This window comes from Poecilia formosa, unplaced genomic scaffold (assembly GCF_000485575.1).
Source record: "Poecilia formosa unplaced genomic scaffold, Poecilia_formosa-5.1.2 Scaffold296, whole genome shotgun sequence".
Taxonomy (NCBI): domain Eukaryota; kingdom Metazoa; phylum Chordata; class Actinopteri; order Cyprinodontiformes; family Poeciliidae; genus Poecilia; species Poecilia formosa.
In genome coordinates, this window is record NW_006800235.1 from 258,465 (window position 1) to 263,107 (window position 4,643).

The 4,643-nt window shown below is 39.7% G+C and overlaps 1 protein-coding gene across 5 annotated transcripts in view; it reads left to right on the top strand.

Annotated features, from left to right (window-relative positions):
- The first annotated feature begins 2,027 nt into the window (after positions 1-2,027).
- Positions 2,028-4,643, top strand: part of itsn1 (intersectin 1 (SH3 domain protein)) — a 55,777-nt gene continuing 53,161 nt past the window's right edge. For all 5 annotated transcript variants that reach the window (XM_016681833.1, XM_016681835.1, XM_016681834.1 and 2 more), the window contains exon 1: positions 2,028-2,049. The gene's annotated coding sequence lies outside the window, so the exon portion shown is untranslated. The remainder of the gene's footprint in view (positions 2,050-4,643) is intronic.

Below are 4,643 nucleotides of genomic sequence, written 5' to 3' on the forward strand. Positions count from 1 at the left end.
TCAATTGAAAAACCTGCAATCAGTAAAATAATATTTAACAGTAGATCCTCAGTACCATAAATTATACATGAGTCAAATAAATCTGCCTATATCAAATAATGTCAAGTAAAAAAGGAAACATCAACTCAAAGTCAAATGCAGGCTGCATCGAAATAGACAATCCTTCCTGATAGCGTGGCTAGCTGATTAATGCTGGTTCTGATTGGTTGGTTCTGACCGAGCTGAGTAATTCTGCAGAACACAGGAGGAGGCAGAGGAGATCGATTATTTTTTCAGAGATTATCTGTCTTGTATTAGGACAGCAAAAGTTTTAATATATCTAAAATCTTTTCCTGTTTTAAGATACATGCTGCAGCTTTAAGCAGAGGTTCGGTGTGAGAGTTCACTGCAGGTGGAGCAGAAACGGCGCTACGTCTGTGAAATATTATTACTACCAGCAGCGCGTGCGGAGGTTCAACAACGAGAACAGAACCAGCGTCTTACACCACTAGCTCGAATACTTAAATTATTTTTCATGGTTAATTTGTTTAGCTTTCTGACCGTGATGTTAATCCGGGTGAGTGTTGGTAGTTGTGCGCTACTATCTGGCCGCTCCGGATGTCCTATTTCCTGCGTTGAGCCTCGATGTAGCCAAACTCTGTGCTTGTTTTTTAAATGTCACATTAGATTCGTTGTGTTGATGCATTTTGACGTGCTTCACCCCCGAGGTAATTTTCCACCGCAACACGCAAACTTCTCCATTTACTCTTGAGAGCGTTCAAGTTCCACACCACACTGCTTAGGATTTACCGCTGCACGTTTGCGGAGTGTGAAGAGAAGAGGAGACAGCTGCACATGCAGGCTGCGAATGAGATACAGGTGATCGGCAACAAGAGACCGTGATCGGCAATCACCGATCATACACTTTTTCACGGGAAATCGGCCGATTATGATCGGTGGTCGATCGATCGTAACAACTCTACCTGTTAAGTATTAAACATGGCCCCACAGGTTTATTTGTGTGGACAGATGTATAAATGTAACTTGTTTTAAATAGCACATTATAATATAAACTCAGGGTTCTCCCCAGAAAACTTGCTATGCCCAGTGGTAGGGGCTCTAGAGCTGTCATCCAGCAGTTCAGTTGTTTGATCCTAAGTTGCTTTATTTACTGAAGTTGTTGGTGTGTAGACCTGTAAAGGCAGGCATTGATACAGAGTTTTGGTCAATAAAAAACACACCTCTCTATGTGTTCACATACTGACCATACTATGTTGTCATTGCACTTCACTTAAGTTATTTAAGAGACTCATTAACATTGTTATTGCTGTAGAAAAATAAACTATAATAAATAAAGTGTAGGCTGGTAACTTGCCAGGCTTATGATACACTGAGGGAAACCCTGGAAATAGACAATGTTCATTAAGTCAAAGCAAGTATGTGAATATAAGTGCATTATTTGTTGCAAACAGTAATGCATGGGGCCCTAAATCTCAATTTCCCCATTAACACCTGTAAACACATGCAGAGTTTCCTCTGATCTCCATTTTGGTCTGAGTTTTTATAAATAATCATTTTTAATGATTTTAAACTTGAGTTTTAATGTGGCTGGAAGGCCAAATTACATGAAAAGGTATCTGTTTTCAAAGATATTCAGCTACATGTGAACTATGCCTGAGATGAAGCAGTTCTTCTCTGTCATGGCCTCTGTCATGTCATTAGCCTGATGTGCGTTTGTCAGTCGTCTTCCGACGTCCAGTGTATTTCTATTCCTTATCTTAATCTGCACACTTCCTTTGGCTTTTATTTAGGTTATTTCTGATCAAAAAATGTCGTTTTGATGCCTGAGAAGAAGTCATGAAAAGTGCTGGCAGTGCATGTTTGGATCACATACTTACTCTCGTTTTCTTCTTTTTTTTCTGAAACGGTTACACACTTAGTGCCATCATCAGCTTTCTGTGGGGCTGATGATGGGTGATGAAGCAGGTCATGGGGTGGGTTGAACTGCTTTGTGTCGTTGTCTCAGAGCAACAGAGAGCTAAGTGTGACAAACTGAGTGTGGTGATGCAGGTATTAATATACCAATGTCTGCAAGACATCTGTGTAAGAAACGGTCAACAAATTACATCCTGTATAACCTAATATATACCTTTTATGTTAATCATACATCAGCAATATTTGATCCCAAATCGCTTGCTGTTTTTCCTGTTCATTGATTTTTCAGATTGTCACTCCTGCTTATTGGAGAGATGTTTTAAGGAATTTCAGTTTAGTAGAGCAAGAAAACAGTTGTTTTGTTCCTAACTTGTCTAAATTCATTACAAATGAAGAATAATGGAGAGGAAAGAATATAAACAGGGAGAGAGAAAGGACAGTCTTCTTTTGTGTCCTGTTCTGACAACTGTGTGTACACAACAGACCTACTACGCAGTAACATCCCTTTGCTCTAATTATACAGACTAATCCCACAAATACAAGGCGCTCGGGGGAAACGGAGCATTAAGCCTTCTAGTACACATGTGAAACGCCTATAAGAATGTTATGCATTTTTTGATGTTGGGACTAGGAATGCTAGTTATCAATTGGGTTAATATAAAGTAGCTTGATCTTGTCGATTATTTTATTAGCGGCCATTTTCTTAAAATCCAAATTTTGCAGCACATCGGCTGAATGAATGCTATTGAGGTGAAACTTAAGAGCTTAAGTGTTTATATTTCCAAACAGAACCACATAAAGTGCATTTTACATCCCAAACCAGACTCTGTTTGGACCATTTCTATTCCCCATTCGGGTGTTGCCGCCATCTTTAATTCTGTATCAATCTTTGGCTGTGCTTAAGGATGACCAGCAACTCCCTCTTCTGGATGGCGACCAAACTACAACATTACGTTGGTCTATTTCCGGACAAAAAGTATGCCTTATCATTTTAAAAATAAAGAAAAATAAAATCCAATAAATCATCAGGTGAAAAAGACAAATACGTCCATCTCAAAGCAGACAAATCGTTATATTTCTGGGTTTCCCTCAGAAAACTTGCTAAGCCCGCTGGTTGGGGCCTCAAACACCTGGCATAACTTTGCTGGAATCAGAGGGATAAGCTCATGTCTATAGAGCTTTAATAAGCACCACAGACACTGTTTTGGTTGCCCAAGCTTTATGGGGCAAGTTTTTAGATCTCCGTGTGACTACGCACATTATCTCTGGCTGACTTTAAGTAGACAAAACATTTGATATGGTGCAGTTTGATGCACCGTGTCACCACAAAGAAATAAAATGAGATGAAAATAAAACTAGGGACTATAAAGTGAACACAAAAGCTTTTCAATGGGCTGAACCATTGGTCCACTAATGCACAGTCTGCAAAATTTATCAGCACACACACAGTCAGTGTGTTGAGACCTAAACACAGACACCACACATAATGCTTTGTTCACAAAGATATATCATCCCATTGCACACTCAACGCACACCTCTAAATGCACAGCTATATTTGCAGTTCACTTTGAGCTTTGTTAGCAGAGCAAAAGTGGTGACTTTTAAACTTGGTTCATACCTTGATAGATTCTCCAAGAAACAGTCCTCACTGGGGGTTGATATAAATGTTCATACAGATGAGCCAGTTTGAGTGAAAGGAGGCCCCACTGAGCGCCTTGTGCGTGATCTGTGCCGAGGTAAACTTCAGAGATCAAGCAGAGGTGCCAGTGGAGTGATTGGTGCTCGTTCCCTGTTCTGTGCTTTACAGGAAAACCCTGTAAAGCTTAAGATATATCTTGTGTTAAAGTTGACTATTAAGTTGTTTGACACATCGAAACAGCACATAAATGTATACATGTAGTTCCATAGCACTAAAAAAAGTCTAAGCAGATGATATAATCAATTTTAACTAATTCTTCTCTGCAAGCTCTGTCAGATCAGATAGGAAGCATCTACAAACAGCAATTTTTAAGTATTTCTGCAAATGGGCTTTGACTAGACCACATCAGTGCATCAAAATACTTTGATGAAACTCATTTCATTGCATTATCCTGCAGGAAGTTGAGACCCAATCCTTGTCTCAAGTCTTTCAGCCATCACCGTGTTTTTCTACTCCCTTATTTTGCATATAGGATATGAACATAACATTTTTTTACTCTACTTTTGTCTTCTGAAAGTAATTTGCATAAATATCTCAGCATCTTTTCTGCTGAATAATTTCCGTATCTTTCAGTTTTTCTACTGCTGCACAAGCAGAAAATGATCGCTCATGCATCAGTCAGGTATTGCGTAAAAGTTGACACAAAAGTCAAGTTGTTCCACAAGGAGCTCAGTTCTTTGAAAAGAGATTTGGCTCGACGTCTCACTAGATTTTGAAAACATTGTTGGTGAAAATGAACAAACTTGAGCATTACATGACTTTCTTCATGGTGTTTGGTAAATAAAGGCTTTGTGTGATTTGAGGATTACTCCTATCTCCAGTTCTTCCCAGTAAGGCGGTGGCCTGTCATTGCTCAGCTACTCAATTGCTGAGAAAAAGCTGGAGCTAATGTGTCTGTGTGAGGTGCTCTGTAGCTCTCTGACCTAGTTCCTTTGGTTACTTTGTCCCGCCACTCGGATGATAATGGGGAGCATAAAGACACCCCGCTATTCACCCCCAAGAGGGCCAGAAGAAACTGTCACCTACTCTC